Raw genomic sequence first — 24,875 nt, forward strand, 5'->3', positions numbered from 1 at the left:
AAGGACTGTATTTTAATATATCATACTTAAAATCGAAATGTTTGAACAGATTTTACTTTATGTGTAAATGTGGTGGCAAATTTGATTATTTTAAATTGATGAATATGTCCTACATTTTGTATTTTTATTGATTTACTAAAAATGGAAGCTAATCTGAAACAGATAAGTTTAAAAAATGCATCCAGAATCCAGAATACATAGCAGATATTTGTGGAGAGATATATGAATGAATATCATTAAGTGACCTTCTGCATAATATTGGGATCATGATACCACTGCATAGACTTACTTCATTTTATTTCCTGCAAAATTAACAGTTCAATCTTCGATTATTTGTTGAATGTAAGTTATTCATACTGTAATTGAAGGAAAAGATTTAAAACTTTTAAATCCAGATTTTCAGAGTTCTCTTTAAATAATAAACTAGATCTAGTTTGATAAGAGTGCATGTGTATTGAAAACTAAAATAATTGTATTTCATTGCTTATTTCTGGAAACATTGAGCTATATTCTGCTAGGTAAAAGTATCCTGATTATTCATTGTATCTACTGAATACTCTTTGAACCCAAAATTACAGTTATTGAAATTTATCTTGCAGATGTACAAGGGATGTTTATTATGGCCATGTTAAAAATATCAAAATATCTTAAATCATCTAATGATCATCTTTTGGAAGACTGTCAAATTATATTACATGTATACAGTGGAATTAAATATAGCTATAAAAATATAAGAAAGATTTATCTGTACTGAAATATTTGTTATTGTTATTTTGGGAGTATGCTGAAATGTTATGTGAGAAAAGCTGGGTGCAGAAAATATGTATATTAGGCTATCATTCATAAAAAGAGGGACAGTGGGTTTGTATGTATGTTCACATCTGTATTGGCTTTTATATTTAAGAAATTTCTCTAAAGAGGGAAAATACCAAATTATAATGTTTACCTGTTGGAGAGGATGGGAACTTAGAGGTAAGCAGGATACTTTTTTCTATATATGACTTTATATTATTTTTTGTTTTTACTTTTTTTTTAACTTTTAAGTTCAGGGGTACAAGTACAGGTTTGTTACATAGCTAAACTTCTGTTATGGGGGTTTGTTGTTCAGATTATTTCATCACCCAGGTATTAAGCTTAGTACCCATCAGTTATTTTTCCTGATCCTCTTCCTCCTCCCACCCTTTATTCTATGAAAGGCCCCAGTGTGTGTTGTTCCCCTCTATGTGTCCATATGTCCTCATCATTTAGCTCCCACTTATAAGTGAGATATACCATTTTATACTTTTTGATGTATATCATATAATAGTATAACTTATTTTTATACTTAACATCTTTAAAAGTATTGTGGCTGATTTTTCCCACTTATTCATTCAAGATACTAATCATTTGAAACCCACCTACACTGTGTCTCTATGCTTATGTAGGCTATAAGATCAGAGACCTAGGAGAATAGGTTATGCTCTCCTGTGCTAAAAGAGGGAAAGATCCATGTCTCAGTTATTTCAGGTTGCTATAACAAAATGCCATAATTTGGGTAGTATATAAATACCAGAGTTTATTTTTTGTGGTTCTAGAAGCTGGCAAGTCCAAGATCATGGCACTAGCAGATTCAGTGTCTGCTTCGTATCCACACTCTGGTTCCTGGAATGACACTGTCTCCCTCTAGCCTCACAAGTTGGAAGCGGCACACTAGATCCCTTGGGCCGATTTTAGAAGTGCATTTATTCTCTTCGTGAGGGCTCCAACCTCATGGCCAAAATACACCACCTCCAAATACTGTCACGTTGGTGATTAGTTTTCGATGTATGAATTTGGGGATAGGGAACACAAACATTCAGACCATAGCAACCAATAGGGCCTTGTTTTTTAATCAAGCAAGGAGTGGTGAATTAGTAATATTCCATAGTTTTGACATTCTTGTTCTACGTAGTTTGCCAGGAGTCTCTTTAGATTTAGAACCTGCGTAAGAGAAAGACAGGGAATCTTTTTAAGTTTATATTATAGATATTATACCTGATAGTTAAATTTATATTTTTACGTGTATATGAGGGGATTTCATTAAGATGAATAAACTAAGAGAATACTAACAAAAAGATTTAAAATATTAAAGCATTATATGAATTACAATTTTTAAAAATGCTTATGTGCCCAATCCTACGTGGGGAATTGAACAAGTACTTGAAATATTTACAGATGGTTGATTAAGATGCAAGTTTTATCACTTGTTGACTATTTGACATTAGTCACTTTAAATAAAGTGTAACTTCTTTTCTACTCAGAATATAATCTTTTGGAAACAATTCTAACAAATAGTATTGCAAACTAGGCTGTTATTTGATATACTACATAGTTTTGAATTTCAGTGAACTATAGACTAGAGGGAAGTTTGTATTGAATAACTACTTCCAGGGCTCGTAAGAATTGTTTCTTTCTGCCAATGTATAAAAGAATGTATAGTCAGTGTCCTGTGTCTCATTCCATAAAATCTAATATTCTTCTGATTGTACATAAAAAGATGGTGGGTGTCTGAATGAAACAATTTTTCTTTCTCAAACTGTGAACATAATATCCTATTCATTATTTTGTTCTTTAATATGCTATAATTTAAAAATGTGTGATTGGCATATTGCAGAGAATATTAAGTGACATCACATATCTATGTTATTGTTATACATCAGAATTATTTTGTCTTTCAGCAGCATGCCTGTTCCAATGGATGACCTTATAATTGTTCCTCAATTTAAAAAGATGTATAAATATTTAATAGAATTAAAGACATATTAAATCTATTTTTGAATATACACACTGACTAAATAGCATAATCTTTTGGAAACAGAGGGTAGAGGAGCACCATCTATCATTTTCCTTTAGCCATCCTATTAATAGAGACTGCTAAAAACTACCTATATCATGTAGATATTGCATTATTCAGCTCCCTAGCAACGGTTAATGTTTGCCGAATTCTCTCTTAAATCCTCAGAGCAGACCAGGACTAGGAGATGGGATCAGAGGCCAGAGGCTTAAATGCCATGATCCTTATTGAGAGGAGCAATGGAAGAGACCACAGAAAATGTGCCAAAATTCAGCAGAGTGTTCATGTGCTGACAAAATTCAGATGGGCCAGAGGCATATAATGTAGGATACAGAGCAAAGAAGGAATAAGGACCAAGGAGGTGAGAGCAAGTGCTATTCAGAGAATTGGCCAGGCAGGAGGAATGAGATGAGTTAGGTGAAATATTGAGTGATTCCATAGTATCGGCTAGTGTTTGGGTTGGTATCATACAGGAGATATACTCCCTGACTATTTAAGGAGAAGGACGGTGCCAACACCATGTTGATCCTTGACAACATAATGTTGATTCTTATACTTTGAAGTATTGTATTAGATAAGTTTCTCCAGAGGAACAGAACCAACAGGATGTGAAATATATATATATGTGTGTGTGTGTGTGCGCGTGCATATATAAGTGTGTGGATATATATGCATATATATGTGTGTATATATGTATGTGTGTGTCTATATGCACACATGCACAGGTACATACACATAGATGTGTGTATAAATATATATAATTGTGTGTGTGTATATAGACACACACATATATATAATTTATAATAAAGGATTGGCTCATGTGACTATGGAGGCTAAGAAGTGCCAAGATCTGTAGTTGGCAGGCTGGAGACCCAGGAAAGCTGATGGTATGGTTCCAAAACAAAAGCTAGCAGCCTTGAGACCCAAGAAGAACTTATATTTTAGTTCAAATCTGGCAAAACACACACACACACACACACACACACACACGCACACACACACAAAAGCAAAACACTAGTGTTTCAGCTCAAGTAGGCAGTAGGAATCCTCTCTTATGGTTCTATCTAGGCCTTCCACTGGTGGATGAAGCCAACCTGTATTAGAAAGAGCAACCTCCTATACTCAATCTGTTTCTTCAAATGTTTGTCTCATCCAGAAAATCTCTCCTAGACAAATCCAGAATAATGTTGGATCAAAGGCGTAGGCACACTATGTCCTAATCAAGCTGACACATCACATTAACCATCACAGAGCATCATCAGAGAGATATCAGAGCAGACCCTAGTGATTGCCACAGATAAAATCTCCTCAAGACTGCCTTTACCTGTGGTGCTGTGAAGTTACACATTAGCACTGTAAATGTCATAATACGTCTCTATTAGATAGGATAGCTGAAAGAACTAAGAAGGTGAGGGAGCTGTCTGACTGGAACCTGGGCCGCCTTCCATCTACCTTTGAGAAAACAAACATTTATGAATTACAGTTGACCCTTGAACAACATGGGTTTGAACTGCAGAGGTTCACTCAAACACCAATTTTCATCCACCTCTGCCACCTGTAAGAGAGCAAGACCAACCCCCTCCTCTTGCCTCTCCTTAGCCTACTCAATATGAAGACCTTCATGACTGTCCACTTCCACTGCATGAATAAGTAATGTATTTTCTTTTTCTATAATTTGTGTAATAACATTTCTTTTCTCTAGCTTACTGTATTGTGAAAATACAGTATATAGTACATATAAGTCTAAAAAGCGTTGATTGTTCATCTTATCAGTAAGACTTCTAGTCAGCAGCAGGGTATTAATAGTTATGCTTTGGGGGAGTCAAAAGTTTTATGTTGGCTGTGCATGGTGGCTCACTCCTGTAATCCCAGCACTTTGGGAGGGCGAGGCAGGCAGACCAGGAGGTCAGGAGGTCAGGAGATCGAGACCATCCTGGCTAACACGGTGAACCCCTGTCTCTACTAAAAATACAAACATTATCCTGGTGTGGTGGTGCATACCTGTAGTCCCAGCTACTCAGGAGACTGAGGCAGGAGAATCGCTTGAACCCAGGAGGCAGAGGTTGCAGTGAGCCGAGATCATGCCACTGCACTCCAGCCTGGCAAGAGAGCGAGACTCCATCTCAAAAAAAATAATAATAAAAATCAAAATGTTATATGTGGATTTTTTTACTGTGTAGGGGGTTGGCATCTCTAACCCCCACATTCAAGGGTCAATTATAGAACATAATGGTGATGCTAACATATCGAGTCCAGGCTTCTTTCTGTGCATATCATGATGTCTGTGTTATGAATACTCAGGATGTGTCCTGTTTTCAAACCATCTCCACCTTAAAAATCTTTCACTTTGTTACTCTTCTTCCTCTTTACATTCAACTGAGAGATGGGACTCAGGTGAATTAGTACAACTTTAATTTCAAGTGAATGCCTTCACATTGTTTCCATTAGCCTTTCACTTAATGCGTATTTTCACATACATTGTCACATTTGATCCATCAGTGAGGTATGGGATAAATTATATGAAATTGCTGATATTTGACCATTGTGGAGTCACAAAAGCAGCAATTGTATGTGGTTGAATATGGTATTATTAAACCTACTTTTGAGATGCAGAAAAGTGAGGCTTAAAGCAAATGTGACTTAAAAAAAATCATAGAGTTTTCAGTAGCAGAGCTAAACTAAGTCTCTCGACTACAAAATTCTATGATTTTTCCCATATTGCCACTACTGAACTGGCAGCCCGCCATCCATTTGTATTTTACTTAATACAAGTAAATGCTAATTCAAATAGGATGAAATTAATCTGATATTTTAATGACTCAAAACTATAGATGTTAATAGCTTTCTGTTATTTTGTTTTGATATGGTTCCCAATTCTTTTCTCATTAATGAAGAATAAACATTGGAGATTCTGAAATCACCATAATTTTTGGTCACCACTATATCTGAGATACCTCAATTTACAACAGTTCTACTCTTCATACGCTTACTTAGAAATTTCCAAAAATCTTGAAAGCTTTAGAAATCTTTGAGTGAAAGAATGATCATGAGAACATACAAAGTTAAACTGTGATTTCCTTTTGATTGTGGTTACAGTTATTGAAGTTACACCGAAAAGTTCCTTGATACCTTCCAGCAATCTTTGCTGAATATACATGCACTTTGGAAAAATGGGTCCCTGAGTTATTTACAGATATACATATTTTATTGATTTTCAAGCTTCTTTTGAGATATTACTTAGATACTACCAAATATTGGTAAAAAAAAGGAGACATTAGAATGTTTATAAAGTGACCAAAAGTAATGTTGCTGAGGATTTTTTGGCAGCTCAAGTCGAAGTATTTGCTTATAGAGATCTATTTTCTTATAAATAAAGCTGATCAGGGAAGCATGAAATTGAGAGCATTTTCAGGGCCCGTTGGAATTGAAGTCACTACATTCTGCTTACTTTTTATGATCTGACTTCTGTGATTTGTCTACAAAATGTGGAAAAGGAGTGAGTTCAAGAGGAAGCCATTACATGGTCCTGCCTGAGTTATTTGTAGGTTATAATGGCAGCTTGTAGGGTCACAGATGGCCTAAGGAGGGAGGAAGCAAGAGAGGGAAATAGCTTCCCAGCCCCATGGAGTGAAGATAAAGAATGTCTTCATAAGGTTTTATTTTTTTCACTGTTACTATTTTTTTATTTTTGATTGATAAAAATGAAAATGCCAAAATGAGGGTTAGCTTAAAGTATAAGCATAGTTAGCAAACAGTTTTTTTCTAATCACTCCTGTCCATTTAAAAAATAATCCTCATAGGAGTATAAACAGAGGAAGGGGAAATGGAGGATAGGCTTAAGAGAAAGATAATATTTCACAAATATCTGCATAGCAAATTCAATTCATCTACCTAGTAACTCCCTCCATGTTAACCTACCGGTGGCCTCCCCTCCAAAAAAAAAAAGCATCTTTTAGGAAGAAACCGCCTTAAAACTACCTTTAGAAGATTAAACTTCCTGGGATAGGTTGTTTGAGAGAATCACCAAAAGCCATTTTTAATGAATTTTTAAATTACGCTTTCTCATTCTTATAATAGTGTAGCAGCCACCTTCCACCTACTATGTAACTTATAACAAATAATCAAGTACTAAATTGAATAAATACTGTTATTTATCCCGTCTGGGCTAAATAGAAAGAAGAAATAAAATATGGTTATAAAGCATCAAGGATCACAGGACCTTCTACTCCAGTCTAGCAGAGGAAATTTATAAGATGCTGAGTAATTAATGCTAAGTGACATGTTGCTAATATAATTACAATTGAGGTTTTCAGAGAACAGTAAATTCACCACAGGTCAAAGCATTTGTTGAATTGTATGTGGAGAAGAAATGGGAACTGTCTTTGGATGCATTTTAAGTTACACCCTGGGAAACTCATACTGATTTTTCAACAGGATTCTATGTTAAATTTTCTAAGAATGGGGAAATAGTCTATCCAAAAAGTCTCCAGAAAAAAAGTTACAAAGGATAAGCAGAGTCTGGTTGTAAAGGGGACACTCAATCTGGGTAGAAAGGTCTCTGAGTGAGTGAATTAGAGAGTGGATGAACTGAAAAATGTGCTGCTAGGCAGGTTTATGTAACCTTCCCTTTTCTCTTTCATGACTTAAAAAGTATGATTTCAGCTCATGCCTGTAATCCCAGCACTTTGGAAGGCCGAGGCGGGTGGATCACAAGGTCAGGATTTCAAGCACAGCCTGGCCAACATAGTGAAACCCTGTAGCTACTAAAAATACAAAAATTTAGCTGGGCATCGTGCTGGGTGCCTGTAATCCCAGGTGCTCGGGAGGCTGAGGCAGGAGAATTGCTTGAACCGAGGAAGCAGAGGTTGCAGTGAGCCGAGATCACACATGACACTCCAGCCTGCGTGACAGTGGGAAGTCTGTCTAAAAAAAAAAAGCATGATTTCTACATCGGCCTATCTGACCTCACAGGGAAGCTTTGCTTCAGACTGATATGATCTTTACTAGAAGAAAAGATGAGGGAAAAACAGGAACTTAAAAAAATTAAAACGTGATGGGGAGTGGTGACTCATGTCTGTGGACCCAGCACTTTGGGAGGCTGAGACAGGCAGTTCCCTTGAGGTCAGGAGTTTGAGCCTGGCCAACATAGAGAAACCTCGTCTCTACTGAAAATACAAAAATTAGCCAGGTGTGGTGGCACGCCACCTGGAATCCCAGCTACTTGGGAGACTGAGGCAGGAGAATCACTTAAATGAGGAGGTGGATGTTGCAGTGAGCCAAGATCAAGCCACTACATTCCAGCTTGGGTGACAGACGGAGACTCTGTCTCAAAATAATAATAATGATAATAATAAAAACATGGGCATGAAGTATATATGGACTAATTAATTCATACTTTGGAATAGATGAGCATTTAATCCATCAGTTAATGGATTCTCCTCTGTATACTCTAATAACAGGAAAAGCATTCAGTTACTAACCATTCTTTCTCGCTGTTCCATCAGAGTCCTTATTACCTGACATAAAACCATCTCATGTTATCACCCATAGGCTAAAAAGCCTTGCAGTTCTCATTTGACTTGAGGTTAATTTAGAGATTTATTAAACTGTTACTCATTGAGTACCTACCATGGGTAGCTGGATGCCCAGACCTCGGGATATTCCAGTAGGTGAAATAATTGAGATGTATATGCATTCGTACACATGTATATCTGGCTTCTTCTCCTTTTGAGAAAGAAGGCTCCTCTCTCAATTAAATGTGCTATCAAAGAGCATGGCCATGGCAGGATGCAGGAACTGCCGAGTAAAGTGTATTCTAAAATTTTATCTGCATTTCAGCCCTTTGTCTTCTCGTTTCCTGCACTGCCTAAGGTCCTGTTTGCCTAATCTTTTTCTGGAGGAAATTTTAATATAGACTCCTTGGTCCTTTTGCTTTAAATCCTGAGATTGTAAAGTTTGGAAAAGTTAATGGCTCCTGTGTGATTCACCCGTAATGGACATTCTGTAGAATAAAATGTCTCCTTATTTAAAAAAATATATATAAACAGAAAGGGAAAGGTACCTTGTCAGTCTTTGTTCTGCCTATAGAAATCATTTCAAATCATGATTATACTCCTAGTCTATTTCACACCAATAAAATATTCTAAACTAATGGTTTCGAGCTTTCAGGCAAAACTAGATTTTTATTGCCAGAAAAAGTCCACAATGGCTCTGGAGAACAATTTTACATTTTCACAACCAACACAAATACTGTTTTGGGTACAAATTGAGGAAACATTATGTTTTCAGGGACCCTTTTCTGAACTTTCATGAAATATTAAAATGAAGATGATTGAATTGCAGTTTGATTATCCCTCATTGCCATTTAGACTGGGAGGATAATTAGTTTGGCATTAACCTTGAATGTGAAAAGACCCTAGGAAAGTCCGGCTCCTGGGATTGCTGTTATTTTTTCAGCATCTTCTACAGCCACTTTCTGACATCTTCTATAAGGGAAACTGAAAATCTTAAATGGTTACTCGTATAAATAATCTTGGGGGAAGATGAGATAGAAAGAATTGTAGAGAATACATTACCTTCTCTAGTAAACTTATTTTTGAGTAGTATTAATCAATCATGAAAATATAAAATATGGATGCAAGACCCAAATACATACATGGCATACTTCTTTCATTATTTTATTTTAAAAACACTATTTAAATGCTGTAACTTAGTACTTTCTCTTTTACCGACAAAGAAAGTCACAAAGAATAATTTTTAAGTACACACTACATGTTAAGAAATGAAAGAAAATGTACATTTTCAGTTTCTAGTAGATCTCATACTAAAATTTAGAAATATACCTAACACCACCTAAGTCAATGCAAACATTTAACTCTTTGTTGATAATATTTTCCACTGGCATTACACGGGCCTGAGTGTCAGTATTATTTCCTTTTTCTTTTTTCTTTTTCTTTCTTTCTTTCTTTTTTGTTTTTTGAGACAGGTTCTCCATATTTTACCCAGGCTGGAGTGCAGTGGCACCATCACAGCCCACTGTAGCCTCGACCTCCTGGGCTCAAGCGATCTTCCCACCTTGGCATCCTGAGCAGCTGGGACCACAGGCACACACCACCACACCCAGCTAATTTTTTATTTTTTGTAGAGACGTGATCTCACTATGTTGGTATGCTGGTCTCAGACTCCTAAATTCAAGCAATCTTCAGCCTCCCAAAATACTGGGATTGCAGGCATGAGCAACCACGCCCAGTCCCTGGGTCAGTATTATTTCTCATTAGCCATATTGCATCACTAAGGCAGAAAACTTTCAGACATGCCTGTATATATTTTAGTATTTCAATTAGTTGTTTTAAGTATTTGGTGCTTTATTTAATACATTTGGTACATATTACATACCATTCACTTTTCTAACAGCTTCCCGTGTGTTAACTCATTTAACTCTTCATAATGTTTAACTAGATAGATATTATTGTCCCACATTGCAGGTGAGGAGACTGAGACATGGAGAAGTTAAATAATTTTTCTGAGGTCACACATCAACGCTCCAGGGCCTGTGCTCATAAGCGTTTCACTGCTCTATCTCTCAATTGGATACAGCTAATTGTGAAGTAGGATTAAGATTTTATCCCATGAATTTCACGACTGACTTTCAAACCTAAGCATGTGTACATGCATACAGGCAAATTAAAACTTAGGTGCTGCCAACAGATGGATAGTCATTCTACAAGGGGAACACTAATATCTCTATATCTAGATATAAGAAACAGATACTTCTTTTTAATATCTTCTCAAAAGCAGATGAGGTGCGAAGAATGCAATAGACATTTATCTGTGTACTCTGATTAGCGCACACTTAAACCAAGGTGGTAACAAAATCATTACTTGTATTTCTTTGCAAAAAATATGGGATAGGAAAAGTGGCAGGAGACTACAGACAAATTCTTGATTTTCAAATAGGGAAATGGGAGTACACTCTTTATAGACCAACAGATTTAGTGCCAATCCCTTCCAAGAACCTCAAATGGATTATTAAAAACTTTGAAAGAAAAGTGATGCAGGTTTTCTTTTAATGTCTTTGTTTTAAGTCTCTGAGGACAGGAAATGTACTTTCTTTGCCTTTTTGAAAAGGCAAAGGGATTGAAAGGACTCCGCTCTTAAACTAACAAATTATCAAGCAATATGAATGGCAATGGCACTATCCACATAGGCTGATTTCACATTGTTCTATATGGGACTGAACGTTCATTTATTCACTCAACAGATAGCTATTGAGCTGCTTTCTTGCCAGGCCTTACACTTTCTGATTGCTGGGATGCGAATTCGATGAGGAAGGCCTTGCTTGCTACCAGGTATAGGGGATGTAGGAATAGGTAAATCTAGGTATAGATTTACAATCTTTAGCTTACAGATTCTGTCACAGCCCAGAGGCAGAGGCATTTCTCCTTTATTGTCTAAATCATAACATTTGGAGATTGATCATATTCTTTAATGCAAATATACAGTGAAGTACCATTTTTTTTTCCTGGCCAGATATTTTTCATTATCACTACTATCATCACTAATATAAGCCTTATGGAAGAATCACAGTATAAGAAATAGCAATGATTAAAGTATGCTCTCTGCATGATTAAAAAAAAAAGAAAACAAAAGCACTGAAAGAGTTATGTACAAATGTGGAGAAGACCAAACAACTGTTTGGGAATCCATATTTCAGTAAGAATTTATCAGTGCCTAGTCAGCATCTAGCGTTAGCATAGTATCCGTCTCATAATTGGTAGACATACATATTTAGTGAAAGAGTGAGTGAATGAGTAATCATAGGTGTTTGTAACGTGACATTGTTGGAATACTGCTGCTCCTATATTTCAACTCAGTGAGGTTTTGTAAATTCAAAAACTTGGATTTTGAACTCGAGCTGCTTGGATTTGAATCCTGGATTTACTACCTGCTATGCTGCATTTGCTTCATGGGCAAACAGAAAAAATGGCAATCCTAAAGGATGGATCCCTACCTTTTTTGTTGTTGTTATCTTTATGCATTTAATGTGTTTTGGGTCTTCCAATCACAAACTAGATATCAGATAGTCAGCTTACTTCATCCAGTTGGTTTCTGAACAGATTATAATGTAATGAAAAAGATCTATTAACCTGCTTCTCTAATAATTTAGTATCTGTTTTCCTGATACTGTATAAATGCAAATCCCACAACTGTAACTGAGAGAACTATTTAGAGTGAGAAGATAAGTAAATTATTGGTTACAGGTAAGTTTTAAAACAGTATCTTCCAAATAAAGCTTCATTTTTCCTTATATCTTAAGTGTCAACAGATGAATAGTTATTGCATGAGGAAAACTAATTTCTCCCTTGATAGACTTTTTTTGGACCAGTAGGTCTGCTGATTTCTATATCAGGATAACCTGGAGACCATTTTCGACCAATCTTCACATACTTTTCTCCACGATCAATAAGTATTTATTCACTGAAAGAGCGAAGGCTGGCCGGGTGCCATGGTGGCTCACGCCTGTAATCCCAGCACTTTGGGAGGCCAAGATGGGCAGATAACCTGAGATTAGGAGTTCGAGACCAGCCTGGCCAACATGGTGAAAACCTGTCTCTACAAAAATACCAAAACAAACAAACAAAACAAAACAAAAAAATTGCTGGGCATGATGGCGGGTGCCTATAATCCCAGCTGCTTGGGTGGTTGAGGCAGGAAAATCGCTTGAACCCGGGAAGCAGAGGTTGGAGTGAGCCGAGATCACGCCACTGCACTCCAGCCTGCTTGACAGAGCAAGACTCTGTCTCAAAAAAAAAAAAAAAGTGAGGGCTGGTGGGTGTGGAGGGGAAAGAGTTACATTACCATATTTTTTGGTCAAGACTTTTGACAAGATATTTAACTTTCTGCTATTTCAATTTTTTGATCTGTAACATATAGGGATAATCATTGGTTTAAGAGGGACAGATAGATCAATACATAGGTTGATGGAAATATAGATGTACAGATAACTTAATACAGAGCCCAACATATATAAGCACCCAGTAAATGTTACCTATTATTAGCTATTATCATTAGATCATAGGAAGTCAAGTTCCACTTTACTTTGTACTTGTCAAGTCAAATTGAGAATAGGTCTTGTTCCAGGCAGCTTATTTTAAGTGGAATGTCAATAAAGTAGAATGTAGAATGAGTGTGTGGGCAATGGACTCCATTTGAATCTAGTTCCTATCACAAGATGTGCTGACTTTCAATGAAACTTTTCACGTGGGTAAAGAAGACACATGAGCACTAAGGATTTAAGTGGTTCAGAGTCTATCATGTGAAAGACCAAAGAAACTTGGTGTTTGATAGCTCAGGTATACAGATAAGGAGGACAATCACATGTTCATGTTTTCTGGGCAGTCATTGTTTATGTCTGTGTAATCATCAATTAGTTTTTAACTTACAAAAGTATTCTTGTTTGGACAAGAAGTTATATGGTTTGCCCACATCTAGGTTAAATGTGTTGTGGTGCAGTAGAGGCACGTTTAAGTTAACCATGGGATGGTGCACAAAGCATTTGAGTTGTCCAGTGATCAAGTCTGCCCTTTGAAGTTATGAGTTGATGTGATGGGAAATATTCAGTTTAATACAAATTGATGATTCAATATAAGGAATGATTCATTCACTGGATAGGAAGTTCAACGAGATGTATATCATTACATCTATAATATGTAATCTAATAAAATACAAATCTTAATTTCTTTTGTGATCTACTTGCGATTTCTCTGTAAACCAAACAAAACAAAACAATGAATTTGCATTCCTATTTAAGCCAACTGTCAATCCTCTCAATGACCCATTTTACAAACAAATCAAACTCCAGCAAGACCTAAAAACATTAAAGATTTGTACTGGTATTTTACCATTGCTTCCATTTTTTATACTTCTTGAATGAATATATAATTTATTTTTTTAAAACAGGCAATCTAATAATTTTCTACTTCTTTTTTATTTTCTAACATTTTCAGTAGGACTTTCCACACTATATTTATTGTACCTTCTGAGACAGAATGTGTTAGAAATCCATGATATAATCTGACTTAATTATTAAGCCATATCTTCCCCTCTTACGAGTACAGACTGCTTTAAAATTTGCAACATCTGTGTCATAAAGTCGTACTTGGATAGGACATCTGAATACAATGTCTACTTTTATGTAACTGTTACCTGCAATATGTTTGTTTTTTGTTCTTCAAAATTTGCTTCTGGGGCAAAATAACTGGATGTAAAATTGCAGTGAGGAAAATCAGCTGTCAGTTACTAGAAAAATATTTTATTACTAAAGGTTATGTATGATAAACTTAGTGATGTCTTACAAATAACCCTGGTGTATGTGTGTGTGTATATATATATATAGAAGAGTGTGCTTTCATTTCATTTTCGCTTTTACTGTCTTCATTTTGGTTAAAGCACAGATATGTATCACTAATGGCAATTATTCATATACCAGCTGCTTACTGAGTGCTTATGATGCTGAGGCACCATCAGCTAAGGTCTGGGGGAAGCGCAGCACTAAGCAATGCCAGATCCTTGCTTGCATGCAGCTTACATTCCATGGATTGTAGAAGATTTGGAAAGGGCCTTGCCCCACATCCCTAAGCAGGTCTTCACCCAATAGGGTGAATTTTCCTTCCTTATGTTCCTGCAGCATGGAAGCACCCCCATCATTACTCAATATCTGTCTAACAGCCAGTGGGCACATCCCCTGGGGGGAGGCATGGCAGGATGATGGTGGAGGTAAAAAGGTTTTATTTATTTATTATGAGAGGGAGTTTCGCTCTTGCTGCCCAGGCTGGAGGGCAGCGGCATGGTGTCTGCTCACTGCAACCTCCGCCTCCCAGGTTCAAGTGATTCTTCTGCCTTAGCCTCTCAAGTAGCTGGGATTACAGATGTGCTACCACGCCTGGCTAATTTTTCGATTTTTAGTAGAGACGGGGTTTCACCATGTTGGCCAGGCTAGTCTCGAACTCCTGACCTCAGGTGATCCACCTGCCTCGGCCTCCCAAAGTGCTGGGATTACAGGTGTGAGCCACTGTGCCTGGCTGGTAAAAAGATTTAATACCACCTGCAGTAGGAAGATCCCTCTGTCAGCTGGATGCACTCCTTTTGGGGTCAGTAATGCCTTACCCTTTGGAATAGTGTTCAGTTTTCACAGTCTTCATTGCCTCTGCCCTGTGTGGCTTCAGACTTCTTTTAAACCTCATTTCCTTTGACATTATGGGCATGTGCTCCATCTTTCTGTCCCCTGCTACACACACCGGGACTTCACCAGTTTCCCACTATCACCTCCCTGCAACCCCTGGGGGCAGTGTCACCTCCCTGCCACCCTGGCTGCCACCTGCCAGCATCCTATTTTCCTTCCAAATGCAACTCAAATTCTGCCTTCCTTATAAGGCTTATTTGGTCTCCTCGGTGATATTATTTTCTCTTTGGAGCCACTCCCGTGGCACTTGGAGTGTTTTTTTTTTTCTAGTATCACTTATGACACTGTATATTTTATTACAATTTTCAGTAAGCTTGACCAATTCCCAGTACTGTAGCACTTCAGCCTCAGAAGGCAGAGTCCAAGTTGCCTTTCTTTGGTCCTACCAAAGTGTCTAGTATATTGCCTTGAAAGTACTAGGTCTTCCGGCATTTTTTTTTTACAGAACAAATGCATGTTCTGAGTTAATGTTTATGAAATGTGTTTCCATTTACTATTCAATTGCTGTTGTATTATGTTTCATTCCTATACTTTAATTCCCGTATTTTGTGTTGGTTGTATTTCTTATTCTAAAGAGAATAAAATAACACAAGTAAATAATACATGTTTACCATTTAGTTCAAAGGAAAGGATAATTAAATGAATCAACTTTATTTTTTATGTATTTCTAACAGTTTACAAAATGTAAAATATTTAAGCAATGTTTCCTACATTTCAGTTTTTGAAGATGGTTGCTGAAATCAGTGTTAACATTCCCTTTCAATCTTTTCATGTTGATCCAAGCTATTTGAGATCTTCTCTAGCAAGCTTCTTTTGAAAAACAGAATTCAACAGAATTCCCAAACACAAGACTACTTACCTCTCCCTCTACACAACAGCCCTCAGGTGGCATCTTTTAAATAAATAGTCCTAGAAAAGAATGCAAGGCCTATAGGAAAGTCTTATTCCTAACTGAGAAAGATCTGTGCAATGCAACTGCTGTCCTGCCTGGTTCAGGAAGCAGATGGAGGTGATGTGTGGAGAATTATAAGAAATAGAAGTAAGAAGGAATGTAGTAAGTACGTTGAAGTTAATTCTGCAAATGTCCCCAACATCTAATTCCATACGGGTCTTTGAGATTTAAACTACTTCTGCTGTGTTGGCTCATCTGAGGCCAGCATTTATGAGTACCTACTGTGTCATATTTTATAATAGGCTAACTATACCATTATGAATAAGATGCTATGGTCTATGTTTGAGTATCTATTGGTAAAGGCTGACACATAAATAGATACTAGTGCAAGCTCTTAAGCAACAAACTAAAGCGTAATCCTAGATTTCTCCTATTTATTTTTATTTTTGCTCTCAACCCCACTTCCATCCAATCAGTCCTCAAGTCCTTATGATCGTCTTTCTTATTATCTCTCAGATCCAGGCCTTTTCCCTAATCTCTTTGCCACCTACGTTCTGTCTTCATCTCTAACCTGAGTTTGTTGTTGTTGTTGAGATAAAGTTTTGTTCTGTCGCACAGGCTGGAGTGCAATTTCACAGTCTCGGCTCACTGCAACCTCCGCCTCCCAGGCTAAAGCAATTCTTCCGCCTCAGTCTCCCGAGTAGCTGGGATTATAGGTGTGCACCACCACACGCAGCTTTTTTATTTTTATTTTTATCTTTTATTTTTAGTAGAGACGGGGTTTTACCATGTTGACCAGACTGGTCTTGACTTCCTGACCTCAAGTGATCTGCCGGCCTTGGCGTCCCACAGTGCTGGGATTACAGGTGTGAGCCACCACACCCAGCTGCTAAGCTGAGTTTCTGTAGCAACTTACTAACTGATTTGCTTGGCAATATGTTGAAAACAGTCTGCACTGTTCTTGGTTTTGCTGCCTGATTGATCTTCTAAAAATTCCTATGTGACTGTGTCCCCACCCTGCTTAAATTCTTTAGTGGCTCCTCTTCCCCAGCCTCACCAGATGGAAATTTATGCTTATTTTCTTATTTCACTTGGCTGTCATGGATCTCTTTTCTTCTTTCTGCCTCATCCTCTACTATTCACCCCTCTTCATAGAACCATTCCTCCCTTGGCTATTGGAACACCTCAAGCTAGTTGTGTCAGTTCATTTTGTACCCACTCAGAAGACTGTCTTATGATACAGTAACCAACAATAATCTTGGAGTCTGGTTTTCCTTTTTGATTCTGCTAGTGTAGTAGATTCTATTCAGTACCTCCCTGTCTTTTTCTAATTACCTGTGCTCCCCTGAAGCATTTCTCTCCCGCAGCTGTCTCCTGTGACCCTATCATATGGCTACTGAATGAGTACATGGATGAAGGAAATCATTTACATTTTGAGCACTTCCTGGTTGAGCCACCAATTTCATGAGATCCAATATCTTCCCTGTGGCGTGATCCCTTTGGATATTTCTTTACACTCTGTTATTGTAGATTTTATGGAAGAAACTTTGTAAGTTTCAATTTTAACTAGATGGAGGGGAGGACAGTAGTGATTCAAAGAAGCTAGAAGTTGTGTTAAAAGAAACTGACTTTCTCAACATCAGAGTTTGGTTCTGATCAGTGATATTTCTAGCATTTTTTTGCCACCAACTTACAGAAAAAGATACATTTTACATCGCAACCCAGAATATGTGCGTAGGTGTGTTTATGTGTAGTCATGAATTCATTTATTCAAGGAACATTCACTAAGCACTTACTATGATTCTTACTGTGATACTATAAGCACTTATGTTCCAGTCAGGGGAGATAAACAATAAACAAGGGAAGTGTATCAGGAGATGATAAGTGATCTTAAGATAAACCATGATGGGGAGGATATGCATATCTATACACATATATATGCATGTGCATATATACATATATACACATATGCATATATTATATACCTATACGTTCATATATGTGCATACTTATTATATAATATACATATCCATTATATTTATATTTTATATACATATGTACCTACTTACATAAGTAATTGAAAAGAGCTTCATAAAATAATACTTACCTTGGCTATGGATAATACACTGTGATTTTTTTTCTTCTGTTTTCTATTTCATTTAAAAAATGCTGATTGCAACTGACTGGACTGATTTTATGACATGCCAATTCACTGAGACTTATGATCAGGAAAACACTCGTTTTGTAAGTATAAAATGTGTCACCACAGGTAGCGATACCTTTATAACTGGGCAAATAGAGATATCAGAAATTTATGACGATTCCCATACAATCCACACTACATAGCTATTGCACAAAAGTCCATATTTTATTAAACATCTCATTTTGAGTCAGACTAACTTAATTTTGTAATCTTCATCATGTTTTCACTCTTTTAAAAGAGTCTAAAATCTCACCATTTGCAAACGAAGTGTACACTTTTATTAGTACAATTATGTAAGAAATTANAACCCTGGTGTATGTGTGTGTGTATATATATATATAGAAGAGTGTGCTTTCATTTCATTTTCGCTTTTACTGTCTTCATTTTGGTTAAAGCACAGATATGTATCACTAATGGCAATTATTCATATACCAGCTGCTTACTGAGTGCTTATGATGCTGAGGCACCATCAGCTAAGGTCTGGGGAAGCGCAGCACTAAGCAATGCCAGATCCTTGCTTGCATGCAGCTTACATTCCATGGATTGTAGAAGATTTGGAAAGGGCCTTGCCCCACATCCCTAAGCAGGTCTTCACCCAATAGGGTGAATTTTCCTTCCTTATGTTCCTGCAGCATGGAAGCACCCCATCATTACTCAATATCTGTCTAACAGCCAGTGGGCACATCCCCTGGGGGGAGGCATGGCAGGATGATGGTGGAGGTAAAAGGTTTTATTTATTTATTATGAGAGGGAGTTTCGCTCTTGCTGCCCAGGCTGGAGGGCAGCGGCATGGTGTCTGCTCACTGCAACCTCCGCCTCCCAGGTTCAAGTGATTCTTCTGCCTTAGCCTCTCAAGTAGCTGGGATTACAGATGTGCTACCACGCCTGGCTAATTTTCGATTTTAGTAGAGACGGGGTTTCACCATGTTGGCCAGGCTAGTCTCGAACTCCTGACCTCAGGTGATCCACCTGCCTCGGCCTCCCAAAGTGCTGGGATTACAGGTGTGAGCCACTGTGCCTGGCTGGTAAAAGATTTAATACCACCTGCAGTAGGAAGATCCCTCTGTCAGCTGGATGCACTCCTTTTGGGGTCAGTAATGCCTTACCCTTTGGAATAGTGTTCAGTTTTCACAGTCTTCATTGCCTCTGCCCTGTGTGGCTTCAGACTTCTTTTAAACCTCATTTCCTTTGACATTATGGGCATGTGCTCCATCTTTCTGTCCCCTGCTACACACACCGGGACTTCACCAGTTTCCCACTATCACCTCCCTGCAACCCCTGGGGCAGTGTCACCTCCCTGCCACCCTGGCTGCCACCTGCCAGCATCCTATTTTCCTTCCAAATGCAACTCAAATTCTGCCTTCCTTATAAGGCTTATTTGGTCTCCTCGGTGATATTATTTTCTCTTTGGAGCCACTCCCGTGGCACTTGGAGTGTTTTTTTTTTTCTAGTATCACTTATGACACTGTATATTTTATTACAATTTTCAGTAAGCTTGACCAATTCCCAGTACTGTAGCACTTCAGCCTCAGAAGGCAGAGTCCAAGTTGCCTTTCTTTGGTCCTACCAAAGTGTCTAGTATATTGCCTTGAAAGTACTAGGTCTTCCGGCATTTTTTTTTTACAGAACAAATGCATGTTCTGAGTTAATGTTTATGAAATGTGTTTCCATTTACTATTCAATTGCTGTTGTATTATGTTTCATTCCTATACTTTAATTCCCGTATTTTGTGTTGGTTGTATTTCTTATTCTAAAGAGAATAAAATAACACAAGTAAATAATACATGTTTACCATTTAGTTCAAAGGAAAGGATAATTAAATGAATCAACTTTATTTTTTATGTATTTCTAACAGTTTACAAAATGTAAAATATTTAAGCAATGTTTCCTACATTTCAGTTTTGAAGATGGTTGCTGAAATCAGTGTTAACATTCCCTTTCAATCTTTTCATGTTGATCCAAGCTATTTGAGATCTTCTCTAGCAAGCTTCTTTTGAAAACAGAATTCAACAGAATTCCCAAACACAAGACTACTTACCTCTCCCTCTACACAACAGCCCTCAGGTGGCATCTTTTAAATAAATAGTCCTAGAAAAGAATGCAAGGCCTATAGGAAAGTCTTATTCCTAACTGAGAAAGATCTGTGCAATGCAACTGCTGTCCTGCCTGGTTCAGGAAGCAGATGGAGGTGATGTGTGGAGAATTATAAGAAATAGAAGTAAGAAGGAATGTAGTAAGTACGTTGAAGTTAATTCTGCAAATGTCCCCAACATCTAATTCCATACGGGTCTTTGAGATTTAAACTACTTCTGCTGTGTTGGCTCATCTGAGGCCAGCATTTATGAGTACCTACTGTGTCATATTTTATAATAGGCTAACTATACCATTATGAATAAGATGCTATGGTCTATGTTTGAGTATCTATTGGTAAAGGCTGACACATAAATAGATACTAGTGCAAGCTCTTAAGCAACAAACTAAAGCGTAATCCTAGATTTCTCCTATTTATTTTATTTTGCTCTCAACCCCACTTCCATCCAATCAGTCCTCAAGTCCTTATGATCGTCTTTCTTATTATCTCTCAGATCCAGGCCTTTTCCCTAATCTCTTTGCCACCTACGTTCTGTCTTCATCTCTAACCTGAGTTTGTTGTTGTTGTTGAGATAAAGTTTTGTTCTGTCGCACAGGCTGGAGTGCAATTTCACAGTCTCGGCTCACTGCAACCTCCGCCTCCCAGGCTAAAGCAATTCTTCCGCCTCAGTCTCCCGAGTAGCTGGGATTATAGGTGTGCACCACCACACGCAGCTTTTTTATTTTATTTTATCTTTTATTTTAGTAGAGACGGGGTTTTACCATGTTGACCAGACTGGTCTTGACTTCCTGACCTCAAGTGATCTGCCGGCCTTGGCGTCCCACAGTGCTGGGATTACAGGTGTGAGCCACCACACCCAGCTGCTAAGCTGAGTTTCTGTAGCAACTTACTAACTGATTTGCTTGGCAATATGTTGAAAACAGTCTGCACTGTTCTTGGTTTTGCTGCCTGATTGATCTTCTAAAATTCCTATGTGACTGTGTCCCCACCCTGCTTAAATTCTTTAGTGGCTCCTCTTCCCCAGCCTCACCAGATGGAAATTTATGCTTATTTTCTTATTTCACTTGGCTGTCATGGATCTCTTTTCTTCTTTCTGCCTCATCCTCTACTATTCACCCCTCTTCATAGAACCATTCCTCCCTTGGCTATTGGAACACCTCAAGCTAGTTGTGTCAGTTCATTTTGTACCCACTCAGAAGACTGTCTTATGATACAGTAACCAACAATAATCTTGGAGTCTGGTTTTCCTTTTGATTCTGCTAGTGTAGTAGATTCTATTCAGTACCTCCCTGTCTTTTCTAATTACCTGTGCTCCCCTGAAGCATTTCTCTCCCGCAGCTGTCTCCTGTGACCCTATCATATGGCTACTGAATGAGTACATGGATGAAGGAAATCATTTACATTTTGAGCACTTCCTGGTTGAGCCACCAATTTCATGAGATCCAATATCTTCCCTGTGGCGTGATCCCTTTGGATATTTCTTTACACTCTGTTATTGTAGATTTTATGGAAGAAACTTTGTAAGTTTCAATTTTAACTAGATGGAGGGGAGGACAGTAGTGATTCAAAGAAGCTAGAAGTTGTGTTAAAAGAAACTGACTTTCTCAACATCAGAGTTTGGTTCTGATCAGTGATATTTCTAGCATTTTTTTGCCACCAACTTACAGAAAAGATACATTTTACATCGCAACCCAGAATATGTGCGTAGGTGTGTTTATGTGTAGTCATGAATTCATTTATTCAAGGAACATTCACTAAGCACTTACTATGATTCTTACTGTGATACTATAAGCACTTATGTTCCAGTCAGGGGAGATAAACAATAAACAAGGGAAGTGTATCAGGAGATGATAAGTGATCTTAAGATAAACCATGATGGGGAGGATATGCATATCTATACACATATATATGCATGTGCATATATACATATATACACATATGCATATATTATATACCTATACGTTCATATATGTGCATACTTATTATATAATATACATATCCATTATATTTATATTTTATATACATATGTACCTACTTACATAAGTAATTGAAAAGAGCTTCATAAAATAATACTTACCTTGGCTATGGATAATACACTGTGATTTTTTTTCTTCTGTTTTCTATTTCATTTAAAAAATGCTGATTGCAACTGACTGGACTGATTTTATGACATGCCAATTCACTGAGACTTATGATCAGGAAAACACTCGTTTTGTAAGTATAAAATGTGTCACCACAGGTAGCGATACCTTTATAACTGGGCAAATAGAGATATCAGAAATTTATGACGATTCCCATACAATCCACACTACATAGCTATTGCACAAAAGTCCATATTTTATTAAACATCTCATTTTGAGTCAGACTAACTTAATTTTGTAATCTTCATCATGTTTTCACTCTTTTAAAAGAGTCTAAAATCTCACCATTTGCAAACGAAGTGTACACTTTTATTAGTACAATTATGTAAGAAATTACTCGAGTGCTATATAAACTTTGGAAATCTTTCCATAGGGTAAAATTCTGGCTCAACTTTTGAAATTAAGGCAATGGTAAAATTTAGACAAGGATATTGACTTCTTATTGGAGATCGTGGCATGTGACACACTTTGACAACTGAATTATATCTCCATTGTAGCATATTAAGATTAGGTTAAATCTAATTAACTATAATACCTATCACTGAAAAATTTCAGAGTACATATCACTGAAAGATTAATAAAAGAAGAAGTATATATATTTCTTCATATTTTCCATATTGTAGTACAGATGTATTTTATTTTTAAAAGCAGTCAGTACAGAGCCATATATTATTTTAGCATCGTAGGGGAAATTTTTTAATGTTTTTAAAATTCTAAAGCTTTGTTTATTACCAAAATGTAGTCTCATCCCAGTTTTGATAAACATGGATAGATCCATACTGATATTAAAATGAAAGCCACAGTCTCACATATACACCATGGAATACTATGCAGCCATAAAAGAGGATGAGTTCATGTCCTTTGTAGGGACATGGGTGAAGCTGGAAACCATCATTCTCAGCAAACTATCACAAGGACAAAAAACCAAACACCATATATTCTCACTCACAGGTGGGAATTGAACAATGAGAACACTTGGACACAGGAAGGGGAACATCACACACTGGGGCCTGTCATGGGGTGTGAGGAGGGGGAGGGGTAGTATTAGGAGATATACCTAATGTAAATGAGGAGTTAATGGGTGCAGCACACCAACATGGCACATGTATAGATGTGTAACAAACATGCACGTTGTGCACATGTACTCTAGAATTCAAAGTATAATTTAAAAAAGCAAAAAAAAAAAGTAACTCCTGAACCCCTCCAAAGAAAAAAAAAAGAATATGAAAGCCACAGTCTAATCAATAAAGTCATTCATCGGTTGTGCAGAACAAAGTAGTACTGTTGCTTTAAGAGACTTTTTGTTGTTGTGTATCTCCTTTTGTGGATATTTTCAGATAATACATAACTTTGAAGCTGGAAACCATCATTCTCAGCAAACTATCACAAGGACAAAAAACCAAACACCATATATTCTCACTCACAGGTGGGAATTGAACAATGAGAACACTTGGACACAGGAAGGGGAACATCACACACTGGGGCCTGTCATGGGGTGTGAGGAGGGGAGGGGTAGTATTAGGAGATATACCTAATGTAAATGAGGAGTTAATGGGTGCAGCACACCAACATGGCACATGTATAGATGTGTAACAAACATGCACGTTGTGCACATGTACTCTAGAATTCAAAGTATAATTTAAAAAAGCAAAAAAAAAAAGTAACTCCTGAACCCCTCCAAAGAAAAAAAAAAGAATATGAAAGCCACAGTCTAATCAATAAAGTCATTCATCGGTTGTGCAGAACAAAGTAGTACTGTTGCTTTAAGAGACTTTTTGTTGTTGTGTATCTCCTTTTGTGGATATTTTCAGATAATACATAACTTTGCTTTTATGTTTATTCTAAGAATGATAAATAAGTCATCATGCCACATATGTGGGTGCTTTTAATTTTAATAATAAAGTAATTATGCAAAGCTAATTATGTCAACATTAATTTCTGATATGATTGTTTAGATCTGTTCTTTATGTGATTACATAGGGCAAATGTCATTATTGATAGACCAGATAGCTAATAAAATTAAATTCATAGTCATTGTCTTTAAAGGTGAACATCATTGCCAGAGTAGCTACAAACCATGATATTCAAAATTTAACATAATATCCAAAACTGCTTAGTAAGGGTACTAAATAACTGACTTTGTTATGTTTCCAACCATGTTTATTTTAATTACGTGCAAAATGTATAATACCTCTCAAAAAATAAATGACGATGGTTTAAGGCATAAAGTGAATTGTGTTGCTATAATTTCCTTATTATGGAATAAAATAGGTTATAAAATACTTCATGTGGCATTTGTGCAGTTTTGGTTAGAATTCCACTGTAATAAAAACTTACTGGAAATCAGAGGTTAAAATAGAGCGTTACAAATATTCACGTCTCTCTTCTCCAAATAGGGAGTAAATTAGAAGTGCAAAACTGCAATGAATATATAGTTAATGAAGAAAGATGGAAAGAAAAAATAATTTCAGATGAAAGTCTATTCATTTTTAAG

This window comes from Rhinopithecus bieti, unplaced genomic scaffold (genome assembly GCF_001698545.2).
Source record: "Rhinopithecus bieti isolate Rb0 unplaced genomic scaffold, ASM169854v2 scaffold_26399, whole genome shotgun sequence".
Classification (NCBI taxonomy): Eukaryota; Metazoa; Chordata; class Mammalia; order Primates; family Cercopithecidae; genus Rhinopithecus; species Rhinopithecus bieti.